A 15,708-nucleotide genomic window follows, 5' to 3' on the forward strand; every position below is an offset into this window, starting at 1 on the left:
ATAACGGAAATGCGACTAGACGAATTTTCAGAGTAAAATGACTTACTACACAAAAAGGAACCATGAACGAAGCAATGACAACTTCAGTGATGACTCACGGAGAGCAGAACGACAGCAAGAAACCCTTGGTGGAAATGGAGCAGCAACAATGGCAGTGGATTCGGCGGCCACACATGACATGCAACCTTTAGCAGAGGTTCGACGGCGGCGACAGCAACTTCTGACGGTGACAGGAGCTCCAGCGGTGACGCAAGTGGCTTCCTTAATCTCCCATTGCATTGTCTTTCTCTCTCTCCTTGGGCTTTCCCTCTGGCAGCAATGACTAGCGGCAACGGTTCTCCATGAACGGCAGTGACAGGCACGACAGCAATGGTGAATCACAGCTCCTTGCGGCTCCAACCTTAGCTCTCTCTCTCTCTCTCTCTCTCTCTCTCTCTCTCTCTCTCTCTCTCTCTCTTCACGGATCTCTCTCCTTGGTTCTCTCCTGAGATGGTGGCATGGCAGCAGGACGTGGCGTGGTCCCCCTCTCCCATCTCGATCTCCCTTCTCCCTCGGACTCCCCCTTTCTTTTTTTCTTTCCCGCGGTGTGTGTGTGTGTAGTATAGTGAGGGTGGTGGCTGTGATTAGGGTTTTAGGGTTAGGGTTTTTTTTTTAATTAAAAAGGAATAAGGATAATTTTGGTAATTTCAATAAAATTACAGGTAATAGAGTAATTAAAAATTAATTTTAATCTAACACTAATATTTATAAAAATACTAATTATCACATTATAATTTATTTTCAAAGAAATACTCTAATTCAATAATTAGAGATATTTAAATTATTTTCCTTTAAAATCTTAAATAAAGTTCAAAATATAAATATTCAAATTAAAACATATAAAATTCTTATTACTTTTCAATTAATAAAATTTTAAATCAATAATAAGAAAGTACTCAATTAATATAGAAATTTCTAAAAATATATTTTCGAATAAATAAAATATCACAAATAATTTATTATTTAATTTTCAAAAATCTAGGATCTTACATCTTACCCCACTTAAAAAAACATTCGTACTTAAAAATTGATACAAAATAAAAGAGGCTTATATTAACTTCACTTTTTAAACACATTTAAGCAGGAAGTAAAAAGATCTCAACATATATACATATATACAGTTTCGAATACTTAGATTGTCATATGGCATAAATATATAAGGGTAGAAGTGTGATTGCAAAGTAGAACAAAATAAGCTTGATCCAAAAGATGACATGGTTCAAATATACTATTCTAAAGCAAGGCGGCGAAAGGTTATAAAACAGACTGGAGTTAAAATGATGTGCTTAACCTCCACATACTAATCTCGTACCAACTTCAGAGCTTCAACTTCCCAAACGTCAACATCTAACGTTTCCCAAACACCATGATATGCATTACCTATAAATTCTATTTTGCCTACGATAACCCGTTAGTGCTTTCATATACATAAACCATTAGTTTTAAGCTGGCTAAGCATAATACCATGAAGTATGCAATGATAGTCTAACAGCTTTAATCAGTAGACCGTCATGTTCATAAAGCTCTAACTCTTGTCACCGGAACAAGACTTACAACATGACAGACATTCAGAGTATGCAATTGAAGCATAGTCAGTCCATTCCTTAAGCTTTACAGGAAAGACTACTCTGATACCATAATGTAACACCTTACTATCAGAATGTCATGCTCTCTAATAGCGAGAAGTATTACGAGGACTTCATATACTTAATAATAAAATAGGAGGCTTTGACTCGAAACCGTGTCGCTGTTTTCTTTCAAAAGTCGGAAAAATACTTTTTCTTGAAAACGAACAAGCATATATATATATATATATATATAAAATACAAAACTTCTTACACAAGCAACTTACAAATATTATAATCATACGAATCATACAACTCCTATCCCTCTTACAAAATTATAATGACAAAGGCGAGGGAAAAACTATGACTAATAAACATACAAACAGAAACAGTACAACTAAGGACTTAGCAAAAACTTCATCAGCTTCTTCGTCTGTCGTGAAAAGAGAAGTCTGTAGGGAGTGAGAACATCGTCCTCGCTGGTTCTCAGTAGAAGATTTTTAAGAATTGTCATAAGAAGATATTTTAAATAAAACTATCGTCAATCGCAATGATCATCAATTCGGTATCCAAATCTAAAACTCATATTTTTCTTATAAAAATTTCACAAAAAATAACATTCCATAGATTTCACTGCTTACTAAGAAACCATTTTAACCAAAACTTACCACTGACCCAACCAATCACGGCCTCTAGCCCAAATCAAATCAACTCGGCCTCCGGCCTAATTCAAAACAAATCTCCATCAAAACTCAATCCCAAAACAAAGTCAATCACAAGCACAAACAAATACAAGGCAAACACATTTAAAGAACAGTTACGGCAAGTATCACAATTACCTGTTAAACAGAATTTATCAGATAGGCAAATCAAAATACTTAAGCAAACCCAAAAAAAGCAAACAAATGCAACATGATGCATGCCTGTCCTACAGACCGTGAACTCACGTGTCAGTTATTTTGCCAGAACCTGACACATCCGGTAGCTAACCTGGATATCGTCCTCTTGAAAACCGGTAGGCAGTACACCACCATGATTCCTACCAGGTGAGCGGTACACAACCACGGTCCCCACTATTGCAAGCGGTATACCACCACGATCCTTGCAAGATTTTCAATTGGAAAACACACACCCGTGGGCGGTAAATATAACCAAGATCCCCACAAACATTTTTATTTAAAAACTCATGGGCGGTAAATAACTATGATCCCCACATCCATCACGATATTGGATAAGCGGTACACCACCACGATTCTTGCTAGGTCAAAGCTCATATTCAAAATCACAATATTTTAAAATCTTGACCCAGAGCAAGTGGGACTATGCCACAACCCCTGCGTACTATCCAGGTAATTCAAATCTCGAATCTCTTTTTCCTTTAAAACCAATACCACTTCTTTGTGACATTCATCAAAACCTTCAAAACAATTTCACTTAAATCCAATTCTTCTTTCAAAAGACAAAATAAAATCATTTATTAGTTAAACCCCTCAGCAAGGCCTCTAGACTTTAACGGAGCGACAATCAATCTCATTTGCTTAAATTCATTAAAAATCCTTAAAATCATAGCTTTTCAATTTGAATCAATCAAAATAAAATTTAAACCAAAACCGATTTCAGTTTCATTCTTAAATTTAAAACATTCCCAAAGGCTCGGAGTTGGAGATCGTTCCATTTTGCTAAATAAAAATTTGAATTCTTCAAATTTTCCAAAACGTCGCAAAACGGAATTATTCAATCAAAAATCAATTAATTTTAAAATTCACTAAAATTCCTCCAAATGTAATTTCTTAGTCAAACTCAAAACATAAGTCTTTTTTCAATAATTTAAACTCAAACAAGATTCATTCTTTTCTTAAATAAATCAAAATCAAATAAAATAATTCTTCAATGCAAATTAACCAAAATAAAACTTTCTAAAATTTTCTTAAAATTTCGACAGCACCTCTCTAAAACTCAGATTTTGCCACCCTTCTCGGGTCCCATCCAAACCATTTCTCAAACTCTTTTTAAATCATTTCCAAATCTTAATTCATTACCGCCAAAATCAAACCAGTTCCAGAAAATCACAATTTAAACCAACTTTCACAAAATCAATTAAGAATCACAATTTCCAGCCACCTCAACCAATCAATAATCCAATCGAGCAAACAATTAGAGTCATCCAAAATAATTCAATTCAATCTATAAAACTTATGAAAATTATAAAAATATATTTTTCGCATTAATATTGACTTGTAACAATTCTTGATAGTAAATTGAGTTTAAGAAATCGCCCCTACCTCGATCGCGACTCAGCTATGCGACAAAACTCCATTTTCTCTTGGCCTGCAATGGCGGCAGCCGTAACCTCAGCTCCGAACCACTTTCGCAGTAACCACAGTAACTCCAAACACAACATGCAAGAACTGCAGCTCAATTCTACGTCATTAATGTAACAAAAACCTCAATAATTTATAACGAAAGAGCGAATAGACAAGTTTTCAAAGTAAAATGACTTACTGCAAAAAAAAGAACCACGAACGAAGCAGCGGCAACTTCACTGATGACTCACGGAGAGCAAAACAACAGCAAGGAACCCTTGGCGGCAATGGAGCAGTAACAACGACGGTGGTTCTGGCAGCCACACACAACAGGCAACCTTCAGCAGAGGTTCAACACTGGCAGCAGTAACTTTTGACTGCAACAGGAGCTCTGGCAGCGACGCAGTTGGCTTCCTTCCTTTCCTGTCGCATCGTGTTTCTCTCTCTCCTCGGGTTCCCCTCTGGCAGCAGTGACCAGCGGCGACAGTTCTCCAAGAACGGCGGTGACGACTGTGATAGCAGCGATGAATCACAGCTCCTCGCGGCTCCAATCATCGCGAGCTCTCTCTCTCTCTCTCTTCGCGGCTTTCTCTCTTCGGTTATCTCCTGCGATGGTGGCGCGGCAGCAGGACGTGACGCGGTGCCCCTCTCTCTTCCCGATCTCTGTTATCCCTCGGACTCTCCCTTTCTTCTTTTCTTTCCCGCGGTGTGTGTGTGTGGTATAGTGAGGGTGGGAGCTGGGATTAGGGTATTAGGGTTAGGGTTTTTTGAAATAAAAAGGGGTAAGAGTAATTTTGGTAATTTTAATCCAACATTAATATTTATAAAAGTAAAAATTATCAAATTATAATTTATTTTCAAAGAAATACTCTAATTCAATAATTAGAGATATTCAAATTAATTTCTTTTAAAATCTTAAATAAAGTTCAAAATCTAAATATTTAAATTAAAGCATATTCAATTCTTATTACTTTTCAATTACTAAAACTTTAAATCAATAATAAGAAAGTTCCCAATTAATATAAAAATCTCTGAAAATATATTCTCGAATAAATAAAATATTACAAATAATTTATTATTTAATTTTCAAAATTCTGGCATCTTACACTCGCGTCGCATGACACTGTCGCGTATGAAACCATATAGGATTTGCCAAAAAGCTGTTAAGTTCAGAAAATTAGTTTTTCACACCAAACTTCAAACACGCATAAGTTTTTCGTTAAAAATCATTTTCAGTCCATTCTTTGAACGTCATAAACTTCACGGACCCAAGTTTTATTTTACACAAGTTTCGCCAAATTTAGGGGTCTGGAAGCCAAATTATGGCCCACCAAAGTTGGTCAAAAATCATTTCTTATCAAAAGTTACATATCCTTTAGTTTTCCAAAATTCTCAATTCAAAACCAATCCAACCACACCCAAATCATATCAATCATACCAATTTCAACCCTTCAACACCTAACAAATATTATTTTCAAATCATCAACCTATTCAACCTAAACCTAACCATTCACTTTCAAACCAATTCAATCCACTATTCAAAATCCAACGAAATTCTTTAACATTCATCAATAAAATCACAATCATCCTTATTCAATAACATCACGATAACCTCCAGCATACCAATTCATTCCATATTCAAATTGCATTTAATATTTATACCATTTCAAACAACCGATTCATGCAATTCAACCTATCTTAAAGCAACTAGCCTAGGGTTCATACAACATTATATATTAACTAAAAGAAACTGAAACCATACTTTGACCGATTTTTTTCAAGTTTAAAACACAAGAAAACTCCTATTTTACAAGATTTCAAACTTTCAAACTAAAAATCAACAAGTCCCGATCACCAAATTAAGTTGAGTTTCAAGCGCTCCAATTCATTGATTTAACTCCAATTCCGAATAAATTCAATCTAATTCATACAATTCACCCAAAGTTAATACTAGGGTTCACAAAAGTGACAATCACAAGGGTTTAGAGAATCCTTACCTTACCCATTGGTGATTGGGGTAAAACCTAATCATCATCCAAGGCTAGATTGCACCTAAACCACCAAAATCATCAAAATCTCTCAATACCCACAAGCAAAACACGAAAACAGAAAGGAATGGAGAACTAGACACAAAAATCAGAGATCTTTACCACTTTGTTCTATTAGAATTAAAGAGGTCGACAAGACGAACGCGTGACTTAAACAGCGCAGCGATCGGAACTCCGGATTGAAAGTTATGGGCGATTGAACATCAATGTGAATAGTATTTCTAACCCTCTCCTCTCTTCTCTTCCGCGAACCCTCTCTCAAGTGTGGGTGAAAGTGAGGTTGAAAAGCCTACAGATGGAGCTTATATATATTGGGCCTTGAGCCCAATATGGGTCCAGTTCAACCGGTTTAGCCCGTTGACCCAACTTTGGGCCAAAATCTTTAAAATTAGAGTTTTAATTCGTATTCTAAATATTTGTACTTCTTCAAATTATAAAATATAATTTCCTAATCTCCTTCGCTCACAATTAATTTATTAGCTAATTATTTATTAATTTACCGGGTTTTACATATTTGGCATATCATGAAGAAGATTCCAAGTAAATTAAATGGCTACGAGCGACACGAAAAAATTGAACACGAGATGAGTCATGTTGTTTGGAACTCTTTTATAAAAGAATTATTTGATAGGAATTGGAATAATTTTTTGATGAAGTATGGTGTTGGGGACAATAAGTGACTTTTAGGTAACGGTGTCTTTATTAGGATTAAGTGATGTTGTTACTTTTAGTGGGTAGATATTTTGGTGTTTTTCTTCTGCAGTAGAGGTGTCAAAATGTACGTCTTTCAGTGTATTTTGTCTCTGATTGGTATTTTTCTAATTTTTTCAGAGATTTTCGAAGATCGTCATTAATGGATTCCAATTTATCTCGATCACCACCTCTGGGCCGGGATGAGAAGTACACAAAGGAGCGAAAGTATACATGCTTTTTTAAACAAGTTTATTACGCACAACAACTCGCTTATCCAATTCGTCAAATAGTACGATAATTGCCTTGGAAGTAGAAAGCATATAGAGATAATCAGATGCTGCAGATTTTTATACCGTCATACCTTGTGCAACAAAATTCTCAATAGAAGCTCAATTTCAGCATGTGTATAATCACGAGATATTTAAGAAAGTCTAAGCATAATTTAAAAGAAAGGTGAATTGCATCACAAGATCAACACAATTCGCTCTAGGTTGTACGGTATATGAAGTTGTAGAATATAACACCCTACCACACAGAACTTTACGCTTAAGTCATAAAGTTGAGGTAGTGAGGTATTACAACCTCTAATATATATATATATATATATATATATATATAATAGTTGAAAGGAATTTATAATAAGGAGCCTTGAAGGAAAGTTTAAACAAAAGTCGTGAAACGATAAGCGCAATGCTCACATAAACAGAAACCTGCGTACGAAGAAAAGTAAAGATACAGGATATCAAGCTCCTAACTTGACCTGCGAAGTCAAGGTTGGCCGAAGAATATTTAGATACATATATACAATCCCAAGTCTCCCAAAATACTCAAAATAAATCCTAGTTCTCCATCAAGCCTCTATGAGGTACAAAAGTATAGCACATATATTAAGGAGAAATATATATATATATATATATATATATATATATATATATATATATATATACATAGCAAAACACAAAAGCCAATAACCCAACTTTGCTGACACTGAAACTTCATATGCTTAGCGTGGTGCCTCATGACTTATATCTGAAAAAGACAACATATGTATGGAATGAGAATTGGAGGTTCTCAGCATGGTAATTATGCTCACATAAATAATATATAAGGTCCTGGAAAAGCCAGAGGCAATCTTTGAACTCCAACACTCAGACTCAAAACTTAGAGTTATACTTTAATTTAAACCAAAAACCAAGTGAACTATCTGTGGTACTTAGGTTCTAGTCCAATTTTAACTTAACACCTCAATCTCTTTTTCCTCCAAATCCTCCAAAATCTGGTGGAACTACCCTCGTCACACCTCCGCCATACGAGGGATCTCTCAATTGCACAGACATACAATTCAAGTAAGGAAAGCACAAATAAGATACAAATACAGCAAATAAATCAGATAGAAGTTAATTATAGTTATACAATTAGGCAAACCAATACAAATGCATACTCAAATAAATCATACAAATGCACATGATGCTTGCCTCTCCTACTGGCCGTGAGCTCACGTGTCGGTTATACTTCCAGAACCTGACACATTCCGGTAGCTAACCCAGAAGCCGTCTCTCGTCTGCGCATCTCCAAGAGGCATAATATCGGGGGATTTGTGCCCTACCACCTTCTCTTGGAGGCATACACGAGGGGAATGAATTGGGGGATTAGTGCCCTACCACTTTCCCCTAGTGAGGCCGTGCCATACTAGTCGAGGGATTAGCCCCCTACCACCTTGCAGAAAGAGAGAGAGAGAGAGAGAGAGAGAGAGAGAGAGAGAGAGAGAGAGAGAGAGAGAGAGAGAATGTGAGGGAAAACATCGGAGGATTAGTGCCCTATGTAACAACCTACCACACAGAGCTTTACACGTAGGATGTAAAACAGAGGTGACAAGGCACTACAACCTCTAAAAGTATATATATATATATATATATATGACCCCAAAGAATACCCTAAACCCAAGCTACAAACCTATTTCTTCAAGTCAACCTCTAGGAGGGACAAAACATAATATATACAAGGTGGAGAATCTATACATATATATATAAACATAAACCAAATAAAACACCAAGTTCCAAGATAGTTCTTTGCTCCCAAGAGTCTCTAGAATGCTCAGTACAGTGCCTCATGTTCTACATATGAAAAACAACAAAAATATGTATGGAATGAGAACCAGGAGTTCTCAGCATGGTAAAGGTACCCGCTTAGTTAATATAAAAGGTCCCGAGAAAGTCAGAGGCATTCCTAGAACTTTAACACTCAGATTAATCTTAAATTTATTCTAAAATAATAATATCGGTAATCTAACTAAAGGATTCCAACCCTATTCTAACTCTGCACTTTCTGTCAACTCTAAACTTCCAAATCACCGGTGGAACAACCTCCTTCACTCCTCAACCAAGAGAGGGTCTCTTAGAAGCATACACATACAATTCAAGCAAGGAAAACACAGATAGAGGTGCAATTACAGCAAGTAGAACAAGTAGCTGATAAGCAGAGTTAAGCAATTAAGCAAACCAAAACAATACACACTTAATCAAAACATACAAATGCACATGATATATTCCTGTCATATGGCCAATGAGCTCATTCGTCAGTTATATAGGCAAACTCGACATGTTCGGTACCTAACCTGGACACTGTCTCTCTGTTGCGCATTAATACCACTAGAGGGAATATGTACCCTATTACCATTAGAGAGATTATGCGCCATGTCACCATTAGAGAGATTATGTGCCCTATCACCATTAGAGGGAATAGGTACCCTGTCACCCTTACAATCAAAGAGAAAACACAGACATACTTGTCATCAATTAACCCCAACAATGTTTCATTTATCATATTCATTCAATTTTATAATCAAACTCAGTTTTCATTATTCTTCTTCCTCATCTCTTTCTCGAGCAAGTGGACAACGCCACTGCCTCTTACCCAGGGTCTCAACTCTTAATCAAATTCAATTTTAATTTTAAATCCATTTCTCAACATCATTGGTGTGCGAAATTGAACTCCGCACAACTGAACCGACAAGTGCACCGGGTCATCCAAGTAATACCTCAGGTGAGTAAGAGTCAAATCCCATGGAGATTGTCGGATTGAGCAAGCAATGGCTATCTTGTAAATCTTAGTCAGACGATTAGAAAAGATGGTTGTTTGTTAAGAAGCATAAACGAAATAATAAAGAATGAAATACTAGATTAGTGTAAAAGCAATGATGGATAATTAGTTAAGGCTTCGGAGATGCGTATTCTTTCTAGATTAACTTTTCTAACTGTCTACTTCAACAATGAATGATTCATTCAATGGCAGCTGTAATTGACTAACTCATGTAGCATCCTCATCAAGTTAGTCTCTTTTAAAACATAGCAGTCCACCATATCCGAGCAACTCATGTAGCATCCTTATCAAGTTAACTCATGGCTTTCCACTATAGTCGAAGGTGAAGACCTAAGCAATCCACTCTCCTTCGCAATCCTACTCAAAATGCCACAGACAAGGTCGGATCTTCCGGATCAGGGAATGCTGCTTCTCATACTCTAGCCTTAACGCAACAGAAACCTCAATAACTGACGGCCAATGGGATTATATGTCACATATCCAAAGTCGCCCAGGCACGCTCTTGGAATCCGCAGTGCATTCTTTAGCTTGTGGTTCAATGCTATCCGGGCAGGACTTACACGGAACCCATATAGAACAAGGATAATTGTCATGGGTCATCCTCAATTCATGATATAAAGAACGAAAAATTGATGGACGAGCCCAAAGCAGGTTAGGAATTTCTCTCAAAAATAGAATTTCTCCGTTGCAAGTATAGTCCTAACCCACAATCGACTCACAATCAAAGTTTGAATTCAAAGAGATGTCACTATTAAAAACCAATTCAATTCCGGGAGTGTTTAGTTCCCAGGTCGTCTCTCAAGGACACTTGAGACCAATGAGTGCACAATTCTGGTCGTGATGTGATGAGCGGATAATTTATACGCTTTTTGACATTGTTTTTAGTATGTTTTTAGTAGGATCTAGTCACTTTTAGGGATGTTTTCATTAGTTTTTATGTTAAATTCACATTTCTGGACTTTACTATGAGTTTGTGTGTTTTTCTATGATTTCAGGTATTTTCTGACTGAAATTGAGGGACTTGAGCAGAAATCAGATTCAGAGGTTGAAAAAGGACTGCTGATGCTGTTGGATTCTGACCTCCCTGCACTCAAAGTGGATTTTCTGGAGCTAAAAAACTCAAAATGGCGCGCTTCCAATTGCGTTGGAAAGTAGACATCCAGGGCTTTCCAGCAATATATAATAGTCCATACTTTGGCCAAGAATTGACGACGTAAACTGGCGTTCAACGCCAGCCTTCTGCCCAAATCTGGCGTCCAGCGCCAGAAAAGGATCCAAAACCAGAGTTGAACGCCCAAACTGGCACAGAAACTGGCGTTCAACTCCACAAATAGCCTCTGCACGTGCAACACTCAAGCTCAGCCCAAACATACACCAAGTGGGCCCAGGAAGTGGATTTATGCATCAATTACTTACTCATGTAAACCCTAGTAGCTAGTTTATTATAAATAGGACCTTGTACTAATCTTTTGATCATCTTAGGATCTTAGGATCATCTTTGAACACATTGTTCTTAGATCAGAGGGGCTGGCCATCTCGGCCATGCCTGGACCTTCACTTATGTATTTTTAACAGTAGAGTTTCTACACTCCATAGATTAAGGTGTGGAGCTCTGCTGTTCCTCAAAGATTAATGCAAAGTACTACTGTTTTCTATTCAATTCTTCTTATTTCGCTTCTAAGATATCCATTCGCACCTAAGAACGTGATGAAGGTGATGATTATGTGTGACGCTCATCATCCTTCTCCCCTATGAACGCGTGCCTGACAAACACTTCTGTTCTACATGAATTAAGCTAGAATGAATATCTCTTAGATCTCCTAACCAGAATCTTCGTGGCGTAAGCTAGAATGATGGCGGCATTCAAGAGAATCCGGAAGGTCTAAACCTTGTCTGTGGTATTCTGAGTAGGATTCAATGATTGAATGACTGTGACGAGCTTCAAACTCGCGAGAGCTGGGCGTTAGTGACAGACGCAAAAGGAGGGTGAATCCTATTCCAGCATGATCGAGAACCGACAGATGAATAGCCGTGCCGTGACAGGGTGCGTGAGCATATGATTCACTGAGAGGAGGGGATGTAGCCACTGACAACGGTGATGCCCTTGCATACAGCCAGCCATGGAAAGGAGTAAGACTGATTGGATGAAGATAGCAAGAAAGCAGAGGTTCAGAGGAACGAAAAGCATCTCCATTCTCTTATCTGAAATTCTCACCAATGAATTACATAAGTATCTCTATCCCTATTTTATTATATAATATTCGAAAACACCATTATCACTTTATATCTGCCTGACTGAGATTTGCAAGGTGACCATAGCTTGCTTCATACCAACAATCTCCGTGGGATTCGACCCTTACTCACGTAAGGTATTACTTGGACGACCCAGTGCACTTGCTGGTTAGTTGTATCGAAGTTGTGACAATTATGTATTGAGATCAACGCACCAAGTTGCTCACGTTGCCAGGGATTGTTTGAGCCTGGACATCATAATTTCGTGCACCAAGTTTTTGGCGCCGTTGCCGGGGATTGTTTGAGTCTTCGGCAAGCTTTTGGTCCGGTAACATCAGTGCCAGATTCCCTTTTGATCCGGCAACAGCACCAAGTTTTTGGCGCCGTTTTCCGGGGATTGTTTGAGTTTGGACAACTGACGGTTCATCTTGTTGCTCAGATTAGGTAATTTTCTCTTTATTTTATTTTCAAAAATTTTTTCAAAAATATTTTCAAAAAAAAAAATTTCTCTTTTGTTTTCGAAAAATATAAAAATGTTTTCAAAAAAAATTTTTATTCAAGATTTTTAAGAATGAATTCTAGTATTTCATGAAGCATGTTGAAGCCTGGCTGGCTGTAAAGCCATGTCTAAATTTATTTGGACTGAGGCAGCAATTTGTTATCAAGATCAATATACTCTCGTGTTAAAGACTAAAGCTTGGCTGGCCATTGGCCATGTCTAGTGTTTTGGACTGGAGCTTTCATTGAAAGCTTGGCTGGCTAGTGAGCCATGTCTAATTCCTGGACTGAAGCTTTAGACTAACATGGCAAGATTCCTGGAATTCATGTTAAAAATTTTGGAATCTTTATTTTTCTTTTTCATATAATTTTCGAAAAATATAAAATAAAAATCCAAAAAAATTAGAAAATCATAAAAATCAAAAATATATTGTGTTTCTTGTTTGAGTCTTGAGTCATATCATAAGTTTGGTGTCACTTGCATATGCATCTTGCATTTTTCGAAAATTTCATGCATTCATAGTGTTCTTCATGATCTTCAAGTTGTTCTTGGTAAGTCTTCTTGTTTGATCTTGATGATTTTTTGTTTTGTGTCTTTTCATGTTTATCATATGCATTCTTGAATTCTTAGTGTCTAAGCATTAAAGAATTCTAAGTTTGGTGTCTTGCATGTTTTCTTTGCATTAAAAATTTTTCAAAAATATGTTCTTGATGTTCATCATGATCTTCATAGTGTTCTTGGTGTTCATCTTGACATTCATAGCATTCTTGCATGCATCACATGTTTTGATCTAAAAATTTCATGCATTGCATAAGTTTTATGTTTTTCATAAAAATTTCAAAAAATCAAAAAAATATCTTTCCCTTTTTCTCTCATCAAATTCGAAAATTTGAGTTGACTTTTTCAAAAATTTTTAAAAATCAAGTTGTTGCCAATGAGTCAAATCAAATTTTCAATTTGAAAATCTTATCTTTTTCAAAATCTTTTTCAAAAATCAAATCTTTTTCAAAATTCTTAGTTATTTTCGAAAATTCCAAAAATATTTTTCAAAAATCTTTTTCTTATTTTTATACCAAATTTTCGAAAATAACATAATCAATTAATGTTTTGAGTCAAAAATTTGAAGTTTGTTACTTGCTTGTTAAGAAAGATTCAAACTTTAAGTTCTAGAATCATATCTTGTGATTTCTTATGAATCAAGTCATTAATTGAGATTTTAAAAATCAAATCTTTTTCAAAACTAATTTCTATCATATCTTTTCAAAATATCTTCTTATCTTATCTTTTTCAAAAATATCTTTTAAAAATATCTTTCCTAACCTCCTAACTACTTATCTTTTCAAAATTGGTTTTCAAAATTTGTTTCAACTAACTAACTAATTTTTTGTTTGTTTCTTAACTTTTTCAAAACCACCTAACTAATTCTCCCTTTCTAATTTTCGAAAATACCTCCCCCTTTTTCAAAAATTTCTTTTTAATTAACTAATTATCTTTATTTTCTATTTTTGATTTCAAAAATTTTCGAAAAAAAATACTAACAATTTTCAAAAACCATTTTCAAAAATCACTAACCCTTTTTCAAAATAATTTTTGAAAATTATTCCTCCCCCATCTCATTCTAATTATTCATTCATATCCTAACATCTCATCTCACATCTCTTCCATTCGTACAGTTGCATTTCTTCCTTTACATCACATTCTTTGTCTCCCCCTTCTCTTCCACTCACAAAGGGATCCCTATACTGTGGTATAAAGGATCTCTATTATTATTATCATTTTTCTGTCCATTCTTCCTTGTCATATGAGCAGGAGCAAGGATAAGAACATTCTTGTGGAAGCAGATCCAGAACCTGAAAGGACTCTGAAGAGAAAATTAAGAGAAGCTAAAATACAATAATCCAGAGATAACCTTTCAGAAATTTTCGAACAGGCAGAGGAGATGGCAGCCGAAAATAATAATAATGCAAGGAGGATGCTTGGTGACTTTACTGCACCTAATTCCAATTTACATGGAAGAAGCATCTCCATTCCTGCCATTGGAGCAAACAACTTTGAGCTGAAACCTCAATTAGTTTCTTTGATGCAGCAGAACTGCAAGTTTCATGGACTTCCATCTGAAGATCCTTTTCAGTTCTTAACTGAATTCTTGCAGATATGTGATACTGTTAAGACTAATGGAGTAGATCCTGAAGTCTACAGGCTCATGCTTTTCCCTTTTGCTGTAAGAGACAGAGCTAGATTATGGTTGGATTCTCAACCCAAAGACAGCCTGAACTCTTGGGATAAGCTGGTCACGGCTTTCTTAGCCAAGTACTTTCCTCCTCAAAAGCTGAGCAAGCTTAGAGCTGATGTTCAAACCTTCAGACAGAAAGAAGGTGAATCCCTCTATGAAGCTTGGGAAAGATACAAACAGTTGACCAAAAAGTGTCCTTCTGACATGCTTTCAGAATGGACCATCCTAGATATATTCTATGATGGTTTATCTGAGCTATCAAAGATGTCACTGGACACTTCTGCAGGTGGATCCATTCACCTAAAGAAAATGCCTGCAGAAGCTCAAGAACTCATTGACATGGTTGCTAATAACCAGTTCATGTACACTTCTGAGAGGAATCCTGTGATTAATGGGACGCCTATGAAGAAGGGAGTTCTTGAAGTTGATACTCTGAATGCCATATTGGCTCAGAATAAAATATTGACTCAGCAAGTCAATATGATCTCTCAGAGTCTGCATGGAATGCAAGCTGCATCCAACAGTACTCAAGAGGCATCTTCTGAAGAAGAAGCCTATGATCCTGAGAACCCTGCAATAGCAGAGGTAAATTACTTAGGTGAACCTTATGGAAACACCTATAACTCAACATGGAGAAATCATCCAAATTTCTCATGGAAGGATCAGAAGCCTCAACAAGGCTTTAACAATGGTGGAAGAAACAGGTTTAGCAATAGCAAACCTTTTCCATCATCAACTCAGCAACAGACAGAGAACTCTGGACAAAACGCTTCTAATTTAGCAAATCTAGTCTCTGATCTATCTAAGGCCACTGTAAGTTTCATGAATGAAACAAGGTCTTCCATTAGAAATTTGGAAGCACAAGTGGGCCAGCTGAGTAAAAGGATCACTGAAATCCCTCCTAGTACTCTCCCAAGCAATACAGAAGAGAACCCAAAAGGAGAGTGCAAGGCCATTGACATAAGTGCCATGGCCGAACCTGTGAGGAAAGGAGAGG

At 36.5% G+C, this 15,708-nt stretch overlaps 1 non-coding gene across 1 annotated transcript; it reads right to left on the bottom strand.

The window, feature by feature from the left end:
• Positions 1–14,813: 14,813 nt before the first annotated feature.
• LOC148546193 (small nucleolar RNA R71) lies at positions 14,814–14,921 on the bottom strand. The gene has a single exon (XR_015900748.1). It is a non-coding gene; the product is annotated as a small nucleolar RNA R71 (small nucleolar RNA).
• Between the last annotated feature and the right edge of the window lie 787 nt (positions 14,922–15,708).

This window comes from Arachis ipaensis, chromosome B9 (assembly GCF_059453495.1).
Source record: "Arachis ipaensis isolate K30076 ecotype BB chromosome B9, ASM5945349v1, whole genome shotgun sequence".
Taxonomy (NCBI): Eukaryota; Viridiplantae; Streptophyta; class Magnoliopsida; order Fabales; family Fabaceae; genus Arachis; species Arachis ipaensis.